The 24092-nt window shown below is 27.9% G+C and overlaps 1 protein-coding gene across 6 annotated transcripts in view; it reads right to left on the bottom strand.

Moving 5' to 3' along the window:
• Positions 1-24092, bottom strand: part of LOC107448983 (FAT atypical cadherin kugelei) — a 638818-nt gene that overhangs the window by 496710 nt on the left and 118016 nt on the right. Inside the window, exon 4 of one of the 6 annotated variants that reach the window (XM_071187807.1) lies at positions 18300-18369. The exons of the other annotated variants lie outside the window; for them this stretch is intronic. The gene's annotated coding sequence lies outside the window, so the exon portion shown is untranslated. The remainder of the gene's footprint in view (positions 1-18299; positions 18370-24092) is intronic. 6 annotated transcript variants of the gene reach the window in all.

Genomic DNA, 24092 nt, shown 5'->3' with positions numbered 1-24092 from the left:
AATTCCATAATTCCATAATATTGTAATTATTTTATTTATTTATTTTTTCAGATTTACTAGATTATTTCAGATTTACTAGGTAAAAAAGTTCTATTCACATCTGTCCATCTTTTGCCCACCCATTTCCAAAAGTAGTAATAAAAATTAATACTTTTTTCTCATTTTGTACACTTTTCTTAATATACCAGCATTCTCTTAATACCAGGATCTCTAAAAAAATATTGTTATAACAATATTGGTTAATATTGTTTAACAATATTGTTAAACAATATTAACCATGTACACAGTAAAACAATTCGAATTAAATTACAGTAAAAAGAACCGACACACAGGTTGCCAGTACTTTTTACCGTAATTTGTGTACCGAATTTTTTTACAGTGAAGCAGCTCGATTAAGTGATAAGTCATAAGCCATAAAAGTCATATTTCTTTAAAAATTCGTAATATTTCGTACTATTACTCTCTCTCTCTCTCTCTCTCGCTCTCTCTCTCTCTCTCTCTTACTTACCCAAATGATTATTTCGATTAAGGTGTTTTCGATAAAATAAAATCTTCTACTGTACCCGACTCTTCTAATTTTACAAGGATGTGTTTGCGATTTAACCACTAAATTAAATTATTGCTTCAGATATATTGCAATCTTATACAAAGTAACAGTTAGAAATTTTGTCAACATAAAAACTTCGAAGTATGAAATAAATAACATTAAAAAGAAACTTAATTACATCACTACTGCGATATTATTCATGATTTAAACTCAGTTATTTCCGAAAAATTAACCTCCCCGAAATAACAACGAACTCGAGATTATTAGTATTGAAATTGGAAAAATGTTTGATAGCATACATACATATTTAATTTCCAATGCGTATTTGTGGTTACAGTTATAGCGAATTTATGCGAAACCGTTACCTCCTATTTGAATACGAATATAGACAACAAATTTATTCCACTGAATTCATTTAAGTTGTATTAATTTTTAATCAATAAACATAGCCTGAAATCAACCTACTCAATATATTAGTTCCAAACATTTCTCATCAAAAATAATTATAATGAAAAAGACATCCAAAAAATATATAAACACAGAGAAAATTATTTTAATTTGGAAAAGGGTCTTTTTTAACTCCGCTTTTACTATTTGGTAATGCATAATTCTGACTTTTCTAAATAATAAAACAGCGAGTTAAAACTTGCAACTTAATTTATTCCGTCACCTAAATATAAAAATAAAATGTTAAAAGACAACACATATATACTACATGAGAAAATAAATGATCTCTTTCACAACTTTTGAGACAGCATATTTTTAAAAATTATTTTCATCTTTTTACGCTATCTCTAAGTAAGTAGGGAAATATTTTCAAATTTTTTAAGATAATTTTTCTTTCGTTTTATGACAGATACATTGTCTTTGTTTTAAGATATGTTATTTTTCCCAATTTAGGGAAATGTTTTTACCTTGACTGCAGAATAAAATTTCAGATAAATCATGTCAGAGCCTGCTTTACTTTTATAGAAAATGATAACGCCAAATTTAAATATGAAACTTGTTATTATGAAAAAGCTTAGATAAGATTATGTGGTTTTTTTTCTCTTTTTACGTAATATTATAAACGAGCAACAATAAGTAAACAAAATGGTGATTAATCAATTTTCAAAACAATAATTTAATTATCAAATACAATTTTGTCATTTTTATGAGTAAAAACCCTTCCGTGGCTAACTAATCTAAAACGCTTGTCAGAGGTATTTGAAATATCTATAAGGAGTCAGGGGCTTTCCATATATTTATAATAATAGTCTAAGTTGGAAAAAAAAAGTCATTGATGTTTAAGTCTCCACAAGGCATGTTTGTGGTAAAGTGGATCAGTTTTGCGCGGATTTTAAGTTGTGTAGACTTCAGGCAATCATTGGAGATGTAAGACCAAGACTTCAAAAACCTCAGAAAGCCAAAGTAAAAACAATTTTTATTTAAGTCAGACGACATAGACATCGTCTGAGCTGATATACACCCTAGCCTTATTTCTATATTACGAAAATAAAAAAAGCTTTTAGTATCGTTAAACCTTGATCGCATCTTTGCATCTGTTATATACCAAATTTTAAATAGGTTTCACTGATTTCAATCTGAAGGCTGTGCTATTATGCTCCATAATTAATTGATCTTCAAATAATTCTATTTTGCCAACAAACAAGATTTAAAAAAATACAACGTTCAAATATAGCAGAAATTGAAATTTCAGTACTTGGGATTTATACGGTGGCTAGTTATAAGGAATAATTATAGGAATCGATTGACAACTAAATGGATAATTCAAAGCATTATATCGCTTAGTAATAAAACGCATTGAATCAAAAGGTTTTGTTTAACGTTGTTAAATTTTGGCTATTAATTGTTAATTGCAATTATTTATTTATTAATCATTACTAAATTTAAGAGGAAATGGCACCACAGCGGTAACATTATTGAAATCAACGTATCGTTTAATTCTTGTTTCAAATATGTTGTTATTAAAAAAATAGGTATTTTACAGAAGTTTTAATTATTTTAAAAATCATACATGCACGTAGTAGAAAAATTAATCAGAGAATAAGATTTCAAAGTTGTAGGTGTAAAAAAATTGCCTAAATAAATTTAATAAACTTCTTAAGACTTTGCTAAAAAGTAATAATATTAAAGAAATATATAGAATTATCTTGCAAAAATTAATTAATTATAATTAAATTTGAAACTATAAATTTTTTGGGAGAGGGACATTAAACTGAACTATAAAACATAAAACAATATATAAAAAAAGCACTGCAAAAAGAAAAAAAATTAAACTAATAACTCATTTTGAGTAAAACATGAAACGATTTTTAATTAAATTTTCAGAACAGATAATTTTTGCGTTCAGGAAATAAAATAATGAATAGTTGAGGGAGAAAGGCTTCATTTCGGAATAATAAATAATAATTAATTAACCAATAAATATTTACACATTAATTTCAAGATTTCTCTTCTTCAATAATGAAGATATTAAATAGATTGTATTTTAATAAAGTATTCCGATGATCTTGCAGTGAGGAAACTTGACAAAAATAACCCAACTCCATAATAATGTCCAAGCCCATAATAATGCAGTCAATAACTTTAGAGATACATTTTAAAAAACCTAACTAAACAACAAATATGAGAACATTAAATCATAATATAGCAAACTATTTATATTTATTGAATTGAAAATTTAATCAAAGACAAATTTTTCAAGAATACATTTTAGTCATCATTTGATAGTTTGAAATATTTGCTTCCATTTCAAGAAGGAATTATGAATTATATTAAAATAGCACACAATATTAATCCTCTAAGTCAAAAATTAATTTTTTAATCAAATTGTTTAATAGAACTTAACTACTGATTATAAAATATATATTTTATAGAAGTTTGAACTCTTTTTAAAATTATTCATATGCAAAAAAAAAAAAAAAACAATAGNAAAAAAAAAAAAAAAAACAATAGTAGGCACAGAAAAATTCAATTCCAATTACTGGAAAAAGTCTTAAATCCAAATTAATCAAGTCTTAAAATTCGCCTAAAGTAAGTTTGTTTAATAAAAAAGATATCAAATGCGAAAAATTAATTAATTATAATTTTCTCTAAAACTATAAATCTTCTGGAGGCAAAAAGGACATTCTTTTTTTAAGAATTAAACATAGAAAATATTTTAAAAAAAGATTTCCCCAAGAGAAGTAAATTTAAAATTAATAACTCTTTTTGAATAAAATATAAATCGATTTTTAATTAAATTTTCAGACTCCAGATAATTTTTACGCTCCGTAAATGAAAGTAATATCAAATGATGCCAGTGAAAATGGTTTTATTTCAGCCGAAGAAAGTTACACATTAATTGCATGCATCAATCATTTTTATCTTAACTTCAGTCAAGATATAAAATAGATTGTGTTACAATAGATTTGCTTTCACAGACCTTTTTTTTAAATTTATTTTACTAGTCGTGAAAAAGAATTTTTTTTTTCAAATTTTTGAATAAGTGCTAACTAAAAGACTGATAAAACTAAAATGAAAATTAATAAATATCAAATGTTATTTTAGTACGATTCAATTCTGTTTAAATATTCATAAGTTTTAATTTTATTACTAGAAATAAATTTCGTTGAGAAAATAATAGCATTTTTATTGTAGTTTTGGCAAACTCTTTAAATATATAGGATTTTTAAGTGCAAATCAGCATAATGATTTAAAATTGCTCTGTAACTGTTGTTTTATTTATATTAAAACTAATCTATTTACATTAAAAACAAAAATAATGCTATATTCTCTTACAAAACTACTATCAACAAAAACGTTTCTTAATAGTTCGAAAACCTCTTGTGGGGCTAGGCTACCAACAATGTCAACCGTCATCTATCAAAAAGTAACTCAAGATGGTATCGAGTTAACACGTCTTATATACTAGTGAATAGGAATTTAATAATTACAGTGGTAACTATGTTATATTACTCCCCCGGTAGAATTTTATCTGTGATAGAATTCGAAGAATGGATACCATTAGTTGATTTCCTGCTGTTTTGCGAGAGGCCGGGAGAGCTGTATTAAGATCACCGAGCTTCGAATGCTGGTCGTGTGAGCTGTATTAGGATTACGGTTATGGGCATGGGTGCTCCTGCGTTGCAATTAGCAGTTGAGTGTGTACAGTCCCCCGTTGTGTGTGATCGAGACTGAGTAACAACAGCGTGAAGGGAACAATGTCGCAGTCACAAATAGCGAGTAAACTGTTCACTTTGAATCATCCGTCGAACTAGGTGTGTTTAAAATCGAAGTGGGCATTTAGGTCGAGGTAGGCATGTTGATCGAAGCAGACGTGTTCAGATCACGATCAGATATTCTTTTACATAAAGAAACAATGTAAAATTTAACTTCAAGTTTAAAATTCAAATTGCTAGATGCGTAAATTTCGCAGATATCTCTCCTCTTTTACTTAATTACAATTTATGTCTTTTCTAATTAGTATTTTTTATTTAAACAATTTTCTGTTATTAAATGAATTAATTCAATTTTATAATTTTGATATTAAGTAATTTTAAAACTAAAATTAGGAAGAAATAAATGCAAACTATAAAACCAAAAACCAATTTTTTGCTATTCCTTAAAATGAAAGCAAAAATAATAGTTACACTATATTTTTTAATTCATATATCCTGTTTAAAAATTATTTTAGAAGATAAAAGCTCTCAACTAAACTAAAGCTTTAAAACAATACGCATTTAAGAATTTAATTCTTACAAAGACAGCATATAGATCTTTTTCTAAAAAAAAACTTTCGTCTTTATGTAGTTTTAAAATAAAGATCGACAATTATATAATCAGCGAGAAAATAAACCCTGAATGTATTTAAATAAGAGACTCTATATACAACTCATAACTAATATATTTATACATTTACTAGAAATAATAAAATCCGAAACTCAAAAGAAGACTTTTAAAAATAAATTGAACAAAGTAAAGTCTACCGCATTCTTTGTATGCTATTATCATCATTTATTGTAAAACAGATTATTTTTATAGCCTCTTTCAAAGTATTCGTTATTTACAAATAATAAGGAGTTGAACAACCTCAACTCGTAAAAGTAAAAGATTTTTATCTTTTTTTTCCAAAATATTTGGTTTTCCTTTAAAACAAAGTTTTGAGATATTTGAGGAAAAACGTGACTTTCTAAACTTTTCTCCTAAAAAGGGGGGTTTAAAATATATCATTTGCAAAATCAAGCAACCAAATATATTTATTCAGGTAGTAATATAACCATTATTATGTGCAGCAGCTAACCATTACCAGCAGCTAACCATTATTATGTGCATAATAATATATTTTGCTTAATTTCAAAATAGTATGCTATAAAGATATTTCATTTTATATTTTTTAATATGTTGAGTACTAAGAAAATTTTTATTATTTCGCCAAATGGTCAAAATTTTAACTTGGATTATTAAGAGTACTCATCAGTTAAGAAAAAGGGATGCAAAAATTAGCACTTGAATTATACAAAAAAATATAGTAAAAGAAATAAAAAATAACTGAAAACAGTCTTAACATAAAAAGGCATTTAAAAAAATCAAGCATGCCAGGGTCAGTCAGTTGTCGGCTCCATGCCAGGGGTCATGGTCAATTTTGAGTCTAACGGCATAAGGGTGGCAATATGGTCATCATTGCAGATGGACCATGTTTGCTTCGCAGATTGCAGTATGGTGGCTTAGTGCCCTAATAACTGTACTATCAAATTCATCATAACAAACATTGAATGATGACAGTCTATAAAAAAGATCTATAGAAAACTGATTTTAAACGATAAGCACAAAATTGACACTGATAAATTGATGACTGAAAATTGAATGAACACAAAATAACTCTTTAAAAAAAGTCTACTTGGTTCTTTTTAAAAAGCTTAGCAATCATAAGATTAAATTTTTATTGCCAAGATTGCCCAGTTTAGTTCGCAAATTAAACTTCGGCATATATTAAGTTTGAAATCTGAATAACTCTTGATTATATAAACCTTATATTTATTTTTTATTTCACCATTTCAAATAAATATCTTCTTATGTGCATCTTCTTTATGAACTAATATCCAATACGCATCTCTCTATTCATTTAACACAAATCGAAATTAAAGACTACATGAAGTTAAATCACCTAAATCTTAATTCAAAACAAGGAATATTGTGTTAAATACAATTCTAAAATCACACATAACTGTTCCTTATAAGATAGGGTTTGACATAGAAGATCAAATTTGAAGACAATAATTTGATAATAATATACAGTAAGAATGACACTTGAATGCAATATCTATTCACTTACACAGGATGTTAAGATAAGAGCTGAATACTTATCGCGAAGAAAGAGAGCAAATTCATAGAGTGGCTTAAATGCAAATAATCAATAGATAATAAACAACGAAGCTCATGTAAGCAGATAAGTATATTGTTAGAAATAAATTAAAGTGAAGTAACGGAAAGCTCTATAAAGCTTGCTCCACAATAAATAAAATTAACATCAAAAATTAGTTCCATAATAAATAAAACAAATAGCAAAAAATAGCTATTTCCATAGTATATGGAGAAAAAACTTATGGTAAAGTTATCGTACTTAATGGTAATGGCACTTCTGGTAAAAAAAATGAAGAAATAAATTAAAAAATAATAAATAAAAGAATTAATTATGGTAATAAAAACAGAAATGTAAGGTATTTAAACCATTTATTTGGTATTATTTAATCTTTAACGTTCATTTGGTTATTACAAAATGGTTATTCTTTAATCGTTAATAGTTTATATAAAATTATTTTATGCGGGTGTATTTTTTTGCATAAAACTGATTAGAAACTGATTAGAAAATAATGATTTTCATAAATTTTGCCAATTAAAAATATTATTAGTGCATAGCGCGTTAACCCACGGTCAATTTCTAAAGAGTAAATGAACCTTTTCAAAGCCCGTACATTATTTTTCTTCCAATTTAACAACAATGTTTACCTTCTAATACATTGCATTTTTTATGAAGAATTTATCTCGTAAACGTTATTAATTATTCACTAACTTCTAATTAATTGCCTAAACTAGAATCACGAAATTCTTCGAATTTTCTAGAAATAGTTCTTTTTCTTAATTTACTTTAAAAGCTCCCTTGGCATAAATATTTACGCGTGGATAATTTTGTTGTTTAAGGAATTATGAAAAGTGTATGTACAATTATTACTTTTGGCGATAATACAATATACTTTGACTGAATTTAATGAAATCAAGAATTCACCGTGAAAAGTTTTTTTTTTCTTTTGAAAATTGATATCAAAATATGAGAATATAAATACTATACTCTATTGCAAGCTAATAATTAAGCTGAACTGGATTTGGTTTCGATTCATTTTTTATTTACTAAGCTTGCAAGTTTGCAGAAAATGCAAAAAAAAGTGTAAAAAGTAAAACATGTCGGGCAGACAATTGCTATTTTTTAATGAAACTGAACTTAAAGAAAATTTCATAGAGAGAAGAAATTTTCCTGCTCCCATAAAAAAAACTCGAAGAGAATTAAATACTAAGTCGACTTAATGTCTGGATAAATAAGAAATCTTCTGGTGGTTGTTTAGAGTTACGTCGGTGACTAAGGCTACTAGGCTATAATATTAGGCTACAACTATGGCTACAATAGTTCAAGTAAAGGTGTGGGGTTAATAGTTAAGAGCAGATTCAAAAGAAGGGAAAAGTATTCAAAGCTCATTTGCTTGAAATGCTATTTATATAATTTCCAAATTGGAGATAGTTGTCAGACGCTGGAGCGGTAGGAGATCTTTAGGTAGATGGACGGTAAATTATGTTTTCGTTGATTAGTCACCTTTTCAAAAAATCAATTATGATTACGGAAATTCTTTTTAGACAATAAAACTAATTAATACGATTATAAGGGCAACGTTTTAACGATAAATCTGACAGAAATACTGACTAACTGATTATTATTGAATTTTATTTAAACCAAAACACGCAACCATTAGAGCATAATACGGAGAAGCAGCTTAAATTTATGTAAATCCAAGTTTGACAAGAAAATAGTCACAGAAAAAAGTTACGGACTGTAAAACTATTTTGAATATAAATGATACGTTTCAACTATTTTAGCAATAGTTGCAATAGGAACATGATTAATATAAGAACTATACTGCAGTTTTTTCTAATGAGTTTGTTAAATCATTAAAGTTCAACGATTTCATTTCTTTTCGTTTAAATATTTTAAGCAATTCCTTCGCGAATATAATTGTTGCAATTAAAGAAGAAACCTTAAGTGTAAAAATGAAGCTACAGATTTTTTTTCTAATTAAATGATAAAGTATGTTTCGTTAGTGCGTAAATCATTAACACCTGCGAAAAAAGTAATTTTTTTCCATACGGAGTGGAACATTTGTGAAAAAAAGTTTTATTTTGAAATGAAGCCAATTCTTTCATACAAAATGATTTTTTTTTTGTTTTACCTTTGGATTATATTAATTTCTGATATAAATGTAACCTTTAGACCAAATATGTTAATTATGAAAAAAATAATTAACATGCAATTTTTTATTAATGTTATTTCTGAAGGACATATTTTGAAAATAAATTTCGTACTTAAATTAATTAATAACACAGAATTCATTATGTAATATAAAAACGCTAAAGGAAAGAAAAAAAAGCAGATCTTAAAATAATAAAAAAGAAAAAATTATTAAAAATTTATAACTTACTAATAATTTAAAATTAAAAAAATTTAAAAATTATTAAAAACGAAAAAAAGATAATTAGAAATTTGTAAAAAAATAACAACGAATAACGTTATCAGCTTACACGATTATATGCGCAAAAACGTGCTTTCTAATATTTTATTAAATTAATATAGCCAAAGCAAAATATATCAATTCAATAGAAAGAGGAGCAAAGAAAAAGAAAATAAAACATTTCGTAAACATTAATTCATCAAGTAAAATTGTCAAAAAAATTCAAGAGAAATTCAAAATGAAACACAAATAACATCATATAAAGCGAGAGGGCGAAAGATGTCATGTACTTACAAATAATTTGCAAAAATGATTTAAAATTTCCAGATTACAAAATATGAAAAAAGAAGCCTAAATAGCGGGTAGTGGGATATATTTCGTTTTTTTTTTTCTTGTTTTCTTTGTGTTTTTGCATTGAATTATTTTCATAAATTGCTTAAAAGGCTTTATAACATTAACTCAAGCATAAAAAGATCATAAATTGAGAGACTATTAAAAATGGCAAGATTAAGAAGCAAAAAATCAATTGCTTCTTAGCTATGATTACGTTTAAATTAAGAATTGAAGATTCCTTACCAACTCTTACTTATTTCGTAAAACACAAAACACTTAATAAAGCGCCTTAAATAGTCAATTTATCATAAATAAGAGCAACTTAAACAGGAAGACTTTTATGAATCATTTAGCTCAAAATGCTTAGAAGACTTAATAACATTAACTGGAGCATTAAAGAAATCTTTAATTGATACAGACAACTAAAAAAGAAAAAATAATGCTAATTACATGCATAGAAGGCGAAAAAAATCCAGCAAAAACAACAGTGGAAACAAATTCGGAATGTGGGTACTCGCAAAAAAGAAATAACTCGCGGGTGATTTGCTGGTACTGATTAATTAACTCTATTGATCCAAGCTTCTTTAAGATCAACAGCGGTGTGAAAATAGGAGTTTTTAGAGCAATTATAAATTGATTCTAACGGTTCTTTAGCTAGATTTTGCATCCCTTCATTTTTAAACATCATTATTAAAACAGTAAGAGTTTAGAGAAATGAGCTTAAATATCTTAAGCAAATAATCGGAAAATCTATAAGTAACAATCATCTGTGTGAAATACGTTAATTACTTAAATTTATGCTAATTTGTTCAGGAATTTTTTTGTTATGTCTTTCTGAAACATGGTACTTGGTCGATCGACGTTATAAAATAGCATATATTACTTCTGCATTCTCACAATTACTTAGCACATTGCTTCATAAGCCAAATATGCATTGTTTTACACACGTCGTCACAATTATTAAAAATAACACTATTTCGTAAGTTTTGCAACGATTATTTAAAACTCTGTAATAAATAAATTCTTCTTTCAAGAAAATAAATAAATTCGTCTTTCAAGTGTTTCCTGCACTGTAAAAATTGGATTGTCAAAATTCACGAAATTTTCTTTGTTTTGACGAAATTGTTTCCTGGGAAATTTTCCTTGTAAAAATTACGTCAACTTAAAGAAATTACAAGATTTACTTATTCATATGTACGAATTTCGTCAAACGAAATTCGTATTTATGAATAAGACGAAATTGTTTCCTGGGAAATTTTCCTTGTCAAAATTACGTCAAATTAAAGAAATTACAAGATTTACTTATTGATATATACGAATTTCGTCAAACGCATTAAAGCTTAATGTAACATATTAAAAAAATTTTTTGGTAAATTCAAAATAAAATAAAAGAAGCATGAAGGTTTAGTTATCGCAAAGAAATGAGCTCAGAAAACCTTCTTAACAAAAAATGTGCTAACAATTTTAAAGGTGGATTGAATTTGTTGTAGGTCCCTAAGAATGCGCAGAGTGATGAAGCAGTACCCTATGTTTATTAAATTGTATAATTTTCTTCAGTAATAAGGTCCTGTTAGTTTACTTTCAGTTTCAGTAGAAACAAAGGTCGATTTAAATTTAAATAGTAGGTATTTTTTTTAAAATCTTAAACCTGTATCTTGAATAAATTAAATTCGAAGTGTGAATCCCATCTTCTATTCCAAAATTTTGAGGAGAAAAAGAACCAATAAAAAGTCTCAAAACTATTTCTTAAACAAGGAAATGATCATAAGAATAAAGACGATAAAAGATATATTATAAACGCTCTGAAGGAGGGAAATTATTGATTCGTCGAGAATGGATAATTTATAAGAAGAAGACTAAGCGATAGTTTGAGTTTACTTTATAAATTGCTTGCACAGTATTTGATTTGATATTTATTGGTATAAATTTAAAATTTAAGACTGGAACTGCATTATAAAATTTCGAAAACTATAAAGGATAAGACTTTTTTTTTTGCATAAAATATTAATGAATATGCATAAGATAATAGGAGGATTTGAGCTGAGTTTCCAATAAATCACTGAAAGTTTAAGATTTATTGGAAAATAAATTATCATGAGTTTAAACTCTTCAAAAAACAAGTAAAAAAAATATTCAAACTTTTTCAAATGTTTAAAATAAATTTTATAGACTTATAATTGAAATTTTTCTTTTTACTTCGCTTTAAATTCTTCTATACAGAAAACTATCACTGCATGTGAAATTTATATTTATTGTGTTTACAGTATGCCTTCATTTATACGAATATCTTTTATTCAAATATTTTTGTTAACCACCTTTCTCTGTCGTTCTGTGTTTATTTTTGACTATTTTATTTTTAATATTTTTATTAATCAATTTTATTTTTATTTTATGTATTTTTTTTTTGTTGTTGAATGTAAAGATCATGTTTAATAAGGACGGTAAGGCACAGGTCTAGAAATGTTGTAGGGGGACTAAATAAATGCGTTTTTTGAATTTACTCTTTTTTTTTAAAGAACTATTATTGCATAAATTATGAAACATTTACGCTCTACTTCTTAGGCAAGAATGGCAGAAGAACACTAAGTTGGAAAGGATTACCAAATTGCTCAAATGCTCATCTCAATTTATTTTTCAAAAAAAAAAGTCTTTTAGCCCCTTAACGATCGGTTAATTTTCAAGAAAACGGTCATAAAAGTGCCCATTTTTTTTTTGGTTTTGTATTTGTATTACGAATTTGATTAGTGCTGATATCTAGTTTAAAATAAACTAACTATCTACAATTACCTTAAAAATATCCTGGTACTGCCATCTGGTGTGTAAAATGAGAAATAAAATATTTTCCGGGCAAAGAAAATGAATTAGTTTTATTGTTATTGGCGCGTTACTACTCAACACGCCAGCCCGTCAATATCACGGAAGCGAGAAATAGAGGGCGAAACCTCACCCCGTCATTTTCATGGGAGCGAGAAGGAAGTGGTTAAGCCATCCTTTCAAAAGAGGAGGGGCTTTAAAAATGCATCATTAGTTCACTGAAGCTCTTTTCAAAATAAATAATTTAAGGGACCCATTTTTTTTTTTAATTTTGTATATAAATTACAGCACATATCTAGCGTTTAATGAAATGCTCTAAAGTTTTCAACATATTTAAAAAAAAAAAATACAAAAAAATTACCTAGCTATCAAATTAATTTTTTGCGCTTTCTATTCTTTATTATCTAAAAACTTAAAATTCGACTTGATTTCCCTTAGAAGTCGTAGCGCTTTGAAATACCCTATGCTTACATATTATCTTTTGCCTGCTTTAAGGATCATGATGCCCCTTAACATTCCCAACACAACTTTTCTTTTTTTTTTAAAACAAGGATTTACTTATTAATCGAATTTTCGGAACAAGAAGGAATAGAGGCGAAAAATCCACATTTAGGAAACGTCAAACGAAGAATAAATATATTCAGTCTTCAGTTTTGCAGAAAACGGGTTTATGTCTAGGTGGAAACTCTTTTCGTTCGTAAAAAGTATTCGTATGGCTCTTTAAAGAAGAGAGAAAAAGAATATTTTGAACTTTGTATATTCCGGTCACTCCACATTATCCAATTCTCAAAGAATAGCTTTAAAAATTGCTGGCTAAGGAAAGGCCAGATGTGTTCGTACAATGAGATAGATGGAAAAGAACTCCAACTTTGCAAAGGTTGGGTCTAAGCCAAATGGAGTCTTAGCTATAAATGCATAAGCATCTAATGTTTTATGGCAAACTTAAGAATAGAGCGTTAAAATATCCAACAAAACTATCTTTTTCTAAACAAAACAATGAAAAATAAAATTTATAGACACAAAATATATAAATTATGTTTGCAGTTTTGTAAGTTGTAAAACTTTGATTTGCTTGAAATTAATTTTATATTATTTTATAACCGTGTTTGAACAGACGACCTAATTTTGAGATTAACTGCTCATGTTCAACTCTGTAGCCTTGTAATTTTGAACCCAATCCAGAAGACAAAGGAACTCTTGGATGGAATATTGGGAGAAATTCGCTTTTGCGGTGGATTTTTTGATGGATCTAACCCGCATTTGCGTTACATGGAGAGGAATATCACGAAAACTACCTATGGTTAGCCTGACGGCAAGAGGACTCTAACCCATAATGTGCCACAACTGACGATAATTTACAGTAGCACTGCGGCCGATGTGAGCGGGAGGTGGATTTCGTTTTTACCAGCCATCGCTGGGATTCGAACCCGGTCCACTCGTTGCGAGTGGCGCTCTCCATTTCCTGAAGCACTACGGTTCCTTGAAATTAATTAATGAGAAAAAATTTTTTTTTGTGGTGGAATGCATTTTGGCAGATTTGCAATTATCGTAATCCACAGGGACACTTAAACCACTAACACCATTTTGCTGGGAGAATTTCGAATGTTGTTTTGAGTTTCATTGTTAAATTCCATGCCATGGTTAGTAAAGTATACTATAGGATAGGAATTACTATAGGATTTTAGTTATGTGTGTTTTAAATGTGCGTGTATACACTTGACTATGTTTAGGATAATTTCCTTTTACATTTAAAAGTTCTATAATGTAAATCACCTTTCTAAGTTTTCACACATTTATCACACATTTTTAAGTTGTTACCCTCTACAAATATTTTTAAACAGAAATCCAAAGAAAACTTTTATAGTTCGTTTACTTTGATTGATTAATTTTTCATTTGGAGTTTTTCTCTTTTTTCTTTTAAATTTATTGTATTTCCTAGAACAACGCAACAAAAACCACCTACAATTTTTCTCAGAATTATGGATGTAATTAATGCTGATATTAGTTGCTCCTATAAAGCCTGAAGTAATCAAAAGAAGACGCCATACTTTTTCTTTAAAACTTGTTAACTCCATAAAGTGGACATCATAAATTAAAATTCAAAATAGACTAAATTAAAATTTCTTGAGTTTCACTAAAACGATGTCAATTAATTTAATTTGGGGAAATTTCAAATGCAATCTACTTTATCAAACGCAGTTAAAATCTGCTTTATTGTTATTTTGGTATTTGTATTAGCCACTGAAATCGTAGTTAACTGAATTAAATGCTATATTTTTCATAAAAACAAACTTAGGCCATTCTTGCCACTTTTAATACTGTCTTTTCTTTACAGTTAAAGTGCGCAATTACCAATACTAGCCATGCCTATGATGACTACAAAATACTTTCTAACGACTTGTACTCTAGTTTCATAAAAAACAGTTTTTTTTTAAATTTAAATAATTAATGCAAAAACATAACAAACTTGAAAATAAATATAATCAAAAATGTACAAAAAAAAAGTGTGTTTAAAAATTCTACTCATTACTGTGTTGCGCTGTCATTTTCATAAATTTTTATCTTTTTTTGAAGTAATTGTAAACAGCAACTTCTAAAATAACAAAATTTTCCAATTTTTCTCATTTGCGTCTTTGTATTCCCATTTGTTCTTTCCTAACTCAATGCTTGATTTAAATAATTGCATAGAAAACATCCGAAAGTTTTTGTCTTTTTGTTCATTTCTTTTATCAGCATATTCTATGCTTGACTGCTTCGTTGCGTTGCAACATTTCTAAAATTAGTTTTTCAGCGTATATTTACAATGTTAAGTAAAGTAATGTAGTTGGTCGGATAGTCGAATCACTAATTAGATGTTTGCGTTTTGTCGAAATGAATTTAACCATATGCTGAAAAGGAAATCATAGATAATATAACTTTCTCTTAAGACTTTTTCGTAAAAAGAAAATAAACCTTCTTTCAAATAATTTTAACAATTAAATGAAGGTTTATTAGGATACTGCAATATTTCTATTTAATTTTATTTTAATAAATGCTGTTACGAAGCTTTCTCCGAAATATATATATATANGATATATATATATATATATATATACATGAAGAGGAAAATAAAGTAAAACAAATATAACTTTAAGTCATAACTGCTTTAAGGGATGCTTTAAATGATGTTTGGTGTTTTTCACTATTTCCTGGTTTTGCTGCTTTTTGAATTAGTCCTGCTATATGTATATATATATAGCAAATTATGGTTTAACACATATCTCTGAGTAAAAAAAATTATGATAACTTTATGAGTAGAATTTCCGATGAATTTAGATTGTCACTGTTTACTAATTCAAACAGCTGTGAGATATTATTGTAAATAAATAGTTGTAATAGAAAAAGACGCTATTCATTTTGAAATTTGCTATGATGTTTCGAAGAAATCGTTCATGCTTTCTACTTCTTTCTAATTTCGATTCCTAATCACTGAAGTGTTAAGAGAAATCGACGACAAAATCATGTTTATCGCAGAATTGTTTCGAAATTCCAAATCAATCAATGAGTTGACTTTCCATCATCGTTAAATTCATCATTTAGGGTTAAACACGTGACTAATCTATCAAACTAGCTTGAAAGCTTAAAACGATTGATATGGGTAAATGTTTATTTTCTTCAATTTCATTTTCCGCGAAAAAAGTTCAAATATATCATATTTCGCGATCCTATGATGATTTATTTGACAAAACAAAATTTTCTACGTAAGATCTTTATAAATAGATATGATTAATACCAGACACCTTTCTAAGCTTATAAATCTGAATAATTTCTCTTATCTTGATAATAAAATATTGATTGCTTAAGTAAATGTATAAGATAATAAGCAATATATATGTTAACAGTGTTAAAGATAATTGTATGAGGCAATGTCATAAATAAAGTACTTGAAATAGCCAATTTGTATAATTAGTTATACAGATAAAAAAAAAAAGGCTGAGAAAATAGGGCGAATTCCCGGCCAAAAAGTATCATGCGTTTCACAAATGCAAAAAAAAATTTTTTTCCTGATTTTATCAATTTACAAATGTTCTGTGTCAAAAAGATCTACCAATGCTTTGCGTGTAATTTCGCGACAGTTAATTATCATTAGTTAATTATAATTATTTGCGTGACGTATTAAAAAAAATACGTCATCTTCAACAAACTTCCGACATAAAAATTTATCACTCGTTTTTTTCCACATTTATGAACTTGCTATTTTTCTTAAAATTCTATTTAAATAGTAATAATTACAATAGCTAAGCTTGCATTTAGGAATAAAAATATATCACCCTAACACTTTGTTTCCTTGTACATAGCAATTTTTAAAAATTAATCGTTATTATTAGAAATAAATACTGATTGAGTCACCTAATTGCATAACTTTGTGTAGGTAATTTTTATATTAATTACATAAAACAGTCTGCAGTCAACAAAAATTGATTATTTTAGTTTCAAGTAGTGATCATACAGAAACGGGCTTAATGTATTCTAAGAAATTGTGCTGTTTTTATAAGAGACAAAACCTTTTATAGATAAAATCGGGTTCTTAAATTTTGAAATATGGGATCATATACTACGACTCATTAATTTCAATTAACTATGTTTTTTTTGCAAAATTCGATAATTATGTAACATTCTTGTAACTTTTGTAGCAAAATAGAGAAAACAAATCATTTTAGTACATTGCGCAAAGACAAAATTGTGGAGAAAAATTTTGATGGTCGCATCATAGTACGGACAATACACATGATGTCAGTTAGATCATTTGGACAAATATATTAGAGATAGAAATATTAAAAGTCGAAGTTCTCTATACTAAGTAATTTAATGCAATTGAAATAACATGAAATCCAAGACTTTAGACAAACCAAATAATAAAATGCTTCTAATGTGTGGGAGGAAGGTTATTTTTAAATGGAGATTCCTTTTGTTAAGGGAAGATTTAAGATAAAATTCGTTTGTGTATCCCTTGTGTATTTTTTTTCTTGAATGAAATATTATATACTTGCGAAAGTTTTTATTACATTGTGTATTTCTTAGAAAAATTGAAAACTATAATGGGTGTATTAAAATAAATATGCAGTAGTGGATTTTTAATAGGGCGACTCTATGAGCTATTGTGGCAGAAATAAAAAGTTAAAAGAAGTTTTTATTATTATTATTATTTCTGGCATTTAATTTTCACAATATTTTGGTTCGTAGGGCTCTGGGCCCAAGTCCAAGAGTTCGTGGGTTCGATTCCCGCCAGCCAAAGACTCCTCGTGTAGTGAATGATGACTGATGCACGTTAAATCTACCGAGTCACAAAGTCATCTATGTTTCCATAACAAATCATACCTCCGGGGGTACTGATCCAGGAGTTTCCTTGTCTTCTGGATTGGTTCAAAATTACAAGGCTGCGGAGTTGAACATTAGTAGTCGTAAACCCAAAATTGGGTCGGCTGTTCAACAACGGATATAAAATATTTCTGGGAATTCAAATATGAAACTCTTTAACAACTGTTATTTTTTTTAATTTCGTTTTCATCAGTTAGATGGATAATGGTTGAAAAATGTTTTTTTTTTAAACATCATGGAAACTATTTTGGAACAGATTTCACCGAAAACATAAAATGTAATCAGAACTCCATATTTTTGCAAATTTATTTTAGTTATAGGCACTAATAAATAAAAAAACATCTATACAACAATTTTCTTTTTTACCTATGTATTATGCATTTAGCAACTTATAGTAAGCAAAATTTTATCAAAAATAAGGCATTGTGAAAATTTCAACAATAAATACTTATACTGCTTCTTAAATAAGACATTTAGAAAAGAAAACTTACATTCGACATCAAGGTAATAACACTTTATTGATCCAAAAGAAAAAGATTTTCATTTTTGAATTTCTCTTACCTAAAAGAAAAAAAAAGTATAATTCATTACGCAATGCAAAGTTTAGAAGGAAAAAAAGAATATTTGAAATCTCTCTCGTAAATCACTAGTTCTAGCATTTTCGACATTCTTGTTTAATCACATTAAGAAACCTTATTTTAAACAAAGTAAACAAGTTTTGCTTCTTGCGAAGGATGAAAAGACTAGCTCAATAATTTAAACTAATTTAATTAGTTATTTCACTAATGTCAAGTGAAGCAAAACTTCGATTTACAAATGAAATTAGAGTACGTATACACTTTCATGAGGAATGATGAAAATATTTTTCTTTAATTTAATTTTATCTTTTTTAAGCGAATAAATTCTGAAGTTGCTTTGAAAGACCAATTCAATTGCCTATTAGATTTCTTTTTATTGCTTTAATAAAATTGTGACTGAATTTATTTCAACTAATAAACATGTACAATGAGTTAAAAAAAATCAAACATCGCGAGGAATTGCTCTAAATAATCTTTGATCTATTAATCTAAATCTCCTTTAAGCAAACTTTTTGGTTCTTATTGTCTACTTCCAGCATTCTAATCAATTAAAACAATTTAATTAACCTATTTAAATCGAATCAAAACTACTTTTTTTAATTAAACATTCCTCTGAGCCATTGGACGGAAAAACTACACTTTTTGTAGTTAACTACAACTACTGCATTACAAAAACTAAAACTACTTGTTTCAAATGAAGCACGCGACTACAAACTACTTTCGAAATGTAGTCCCTATTTCACTACTTTTAGGAGACCAACTTTCACTACATCCATGTTCAAAATGAAAAAAGAAATTGTCTTCGAGCATGAGGAATTATTAAGACTAAGTTATTCATGTTTACATGAGTCAATTCAATATTCTAAACCATTTTTTATGAATTTATTCGTTTAACCCTCAACTTCTAATCCCTTTCTCGATAGCGAATATTTAATACAGTGGGTGATCGGTTAACGAACATAATCCATTCCAAGGCAGTGTTCGCTATCCGAATTGTTCGTTAACCGATCATCGATTCACCATAGACTTCTATGTGAAATCGATTAATTCGTTCTGGAGACCCTAAAAATTAAATTTTAAAAAATGTATAATTTCTTAGTAAGTTTTTTAAAAAATAATATATACATATAGCCTTGCATATTAGTCAGTCCTTTTCATTTTTTGCTTATGGAGCGCTGAAGGGCATGTCCAATGTCGATTTCTTTTCTCTCTTTTTCAGGATTTTTTATGACTTTATTCGTTTAACCCTCAACTTCTAATCCCTTTCTCGATAGCGAATATTTAATAGTATAAGAAATGCAAGGAAATTATAAAATATTTGCGATTAATTTAAGTATTTAATGCGCTTTTACTTGCCCTAAAAATAAAGTTTATCGAAAACTACAGAGAAAATATGATTCCTTCCATTTGAATAACATCAATGTCTCATGAATGTACATTCGCACTTGTAATGATTTTGTCACAAAACAAAATAATTGTAATTTGTCACATGACTAAAGTGACAAATTAGCTATTATTTGTAATGATTAGCTTAAATGTTACTAATATATAATTCTAAATATGTAATTTTTATTAACGCTTAACCACGGGGTCATTCTCATTACGACCATTGGAGACCTCGCGAAGGCTTGTACCAATCAGATTCGATAAGTTAATCGCGTTTGAATCTTATTTTCGCGTTTGAATCTTACTAAGCTATCGTGAAAAGTAGTTAGCGGGAATCATTACAAACGATTGTTTTTTTTTTTTAAGAATTATCATACTTCACTACTATCAGTACTCACAACTATCAGTTCGCAACATTACTATCAGTACTCACAACATTACTTTTTTTTAAGAATTATCATACTTCACTACAAACTACGAAGTAGTGACTACACTAATTTTGCTACTAATAGAACAGTACTTCCGACCACTGTACTAGACCAAACCGTTGCTAGTCGTCTAAGCCTAAATAGTCCAACTGCATAAAGAAAATGGTTTTAATAAATACGTCAACACAAATTACGTAGAATTTAAGTATATTACGATTGTAATGATACAGTTCTTAAATTCTCAAATAAATGAGTAGACAGGTTCTGGGGGTGAATCTCTATAAGGAGGTGGATCTCTTAATTTTGTGATATTTAGGGGTCTTGCAATTATTCCAATGATTGGGTGAAGGTAAGGTGGGTTTGGACATTTTCCAAAGGATAGGCGGATCTTGGAATTTTAAAAACGAAGTGAAACTAGGAATTTTATATGAGAAGGTTAAATTGTTAGAAAGCACCTAGGATAGAAATTGTACCCTGATATTTCCTATCACGATCTAACAGCATAATTGTCTCTTTAAGCGTCCCGCAATAAAATGCAAAATAGAAATTTACTCGCTTATTATATGGACAGTCTTACAGCTTAGGGGAATTACAGCGTAAAACACTGAATATTTTCCTTTATATTAGTCAAGAAATGTTAAACAATACAGTGACATCACAAAATTTAAAAAAAAAACGGTTTAACAGACTACAGAACTATGTAAGTTTAGTAGACTACAGAACAATATATAGTCATGATAAGTTAATATATGGAGGCACATTAGTTACAAATGATTGACGCATCAGAGGTTAGAGTTTGAGTCAATATCTGTATGTGCAGAACGCTTTTGGTTTTATCCAAATCAAAAATACAAAAGTTGAATACTATTTTTTGAAGTCGTTCAGCTTTTATACAAGCAGTCTATTTAATACCAATAAAAAATTAAACCTAATAAATTTAGTAAAAAACATTAATCTTAGCTACAATAAAAGAGAAAATTTGGATTATTTATTTACAAGAATTCTAGAACCCTTTCGTATTTCTTATATACTTTTTGCACAGTAAATATTTATTGGAAGGAAAATCTGAAGGTTTTGGAGTAAATTTCATTAAGCCCATTAAGTAAGAAATTAACAACAAAAAATTACACGAAAGGTAGTCAAATACTTTAAAAATAGTATCTCAAAACTTCATAGATTATCGGAAAAGTTAAGAACAGTCGGGAAAAGTGTAATTTCCATTTCTTTAACTATTTTATTGAAAGTTATTTTTGCAGCTAACGAATCCAATACAGGCCAATAAATATGCTACAAAAAATAATATTTGAGACATCTAAAATATAAAAATCAATCTTTGCATATTGCAAAGAAGACTCAGCCACGTTTTAGGGCACTTTCCAATAAATAAGCTCAAGAAATGGCAGAAAAAAAAAAGGAAAAACTAGGAGAATCGAGGGAGATTCCGTTTTTTCCCACTTTCTAGATATCCAGACGAGCAGGTCCATTGGAGAAAGAGTGCGTCCGATATAGACTACAAAAGGAGGGCATCAATTCTTGCAAAATAGATATCCTTTTTTTTTCAGGAAAACTCCTATCCAACGCATATTTTTTTTCACCCTCAGGACTCATCATTCAGTTCTTGAGTAGCAGTATGTGTATAAAAGCGTAGAGGAATCTGGATTGAGATAAGCAGCGAGAAGATAATAGTTCAATATAAGTTGAATGAGAGATATCTTGAACAAAAAAAAAAAAGATACACACAGTACTTGTTTCGTAACAGCTTAATTTCTTTATGGAATCTTATCGTAATATAAATACGGATCTATACAACGAGCTAAAGAGTTCGAGCTTTTATAAAATAATAAATAAAAATATACACAGTAAAAAGATTTTAGTATATCCTAACACCGAAAATGGTGTAATAAAACACTAAATATAATTCATGCATGAAGAAAAAAATTCTGGTAAAATTACCGTACTGTATGCTAATGACATTTCTATTTTTAAAAAAAGTTAAAAAAACATAATTCTGGTGATTAACACCAAATTATATGGTATTCAAACCATTCATTTTGTAATTTTTCAGCTCATATGATAACGGTTTTCTGGAAATTCTGGTTTTAGTTAACACATTTAGTTAAAAAATAAAGAAATTGAAAAATAAATTTAACCGAATAAATGGTTTTAATGCCAAGCTCTAAGGTATCATGATAGAATTACAACATTTACCAACATTTGTTGCCTAATATAAAACCATATTTTACTGTTAATTTTATCGAAATATTTACTAAAGCGCTTCGGTAAAAATTACCGAGCTTTTTGGTGCTCCCGTAGATTAAGTTACTTTTACTATTCAGAGAGAACATTAAATCAAATTCAAATTTGGATTATTAGAACAAAGCTTTTTGTTAATATATAATTGCATCAGAAAGTGTCTGGGTTTGAATCCCGGGCAGGGTATGGATGCTCTCTCATTCTCTATACTATCTGTCCTTACTATGGGAGCAACGTTGGCCCACCTAATATGATGCGCCAGAAAGAGTTGCCAACAAATTTGCCTTTCAGATGTATGTATGACGAAAGGTCATTCCCCAGGTGGGCATTGGTAAAAAAAAAAAAAACTTTGGCAAACCTTTGTGAAAGCTGGACTCAACATTCTCTGAATGATTTCCCGTAAATCAGAATTCCCCAAAATGGACTTCATAACATAGTTTGACCCTGAAGAAAGTATTTTAGTGGCAAAAGGTAGTGATATATAAACCCGAAGTGTTAAAAATATTGGACATTTCTGATATTTTTCTTATTCTTATACCCCTTTTAATGTACCCCCCATACATGTGGATAATATTGGAATCATTAAAACCTTATGGCAACCAGTTTTAAATAAATATTATTATTATTATTCAGCAATAAATATGTTATTGCAGTTAATAATAATATTTATATACATCCTTACATTTATTTATACACCAATTATTCTACATACTTTAATGGTTTAGGCCACCAAAAGTTTGTTCAAACAATATTTGCATTTTAAAAATTGCCCATCATAATTTTCACGGAATTAATTGCGGCAAAAGTTCTGTATATATATATATATATGNATATATATATACGAACAAATAACACATCTATTTCAGTAATTTTTCTTACATAAGGAAGTAAAGTTGTGTCGTCAATCATGAATAAATATATTTGTTTGTGAGGATTGCAGCACTAAGAATTTTAGTGCTTATCAAAGTCATTTTACTCATTTAGTTGTCAGTTAACAGTATGCTAATTTTTTTTTTATCATAAAGCCTTTCCTCAGTTTTGATTGCCAAAAATATTATAAAACATTGTAAATGTCTAAAATTTCGACGTGAATGATTCAACTTCTTAACGCTAGATTCGTCATAACATGTGACATTCATTATAAAAAAAATAATAAATGTATTTACAATGTTATGAATGAATTAGTTTTTGAATTAATTTGAATGAATTATTTCAAGAAAGCTATAACTGTACCAAATATAATAATGGTCAATATTATCGTAGGAGATTGTTTTGGAAACTTACCCAGATCTTTCTTACGCATATTTTGCATTCAACGTCGCTTACCGCTTGTTGACGTATGAAATGCTACGCAGAGCTTTATTATAAAACATTCTTAATCTAATGTTATTTTCACTTTTTGCAAAATTCCCCATATTTCGGCCTATTTCTAAACGAATAGAAAAAGTTTTAAAATGAGAAATTATTAATTAATGCAAAAAAAGTTTTAATAATTTTTATCGCTTTTTAATTTTTTTATTTATTTATTTAAGAATGGTAGAACTGTAAAATATGCAAGTTCCTTACATGATACTCGATAACTATAAATGATAAAATATAAAATTTGTACAAAATCGATCTAATTGTTCTTAAGAAATAA

Source organism: Parasteatoda tepidariorum, chromosome X1 (genome assembly GCF_043381705.1).
Source record: "Parasteatoda tepidariorum isolate YZ-2023 chromosome X1, CAS_Ptep_4.0, whole genome shotgun sequence".
In the NCBI taxonomy this organism is placed as follows: Eukaryota; Metazoa; Arthropoda; class Arachnida; order Araneae; family Theridiidae; genus Parasteatoda; species Parasteatoda tepidariorum.
This window is presented reverse-complemented; position numbering and strand designations above follow the sequence as displayed.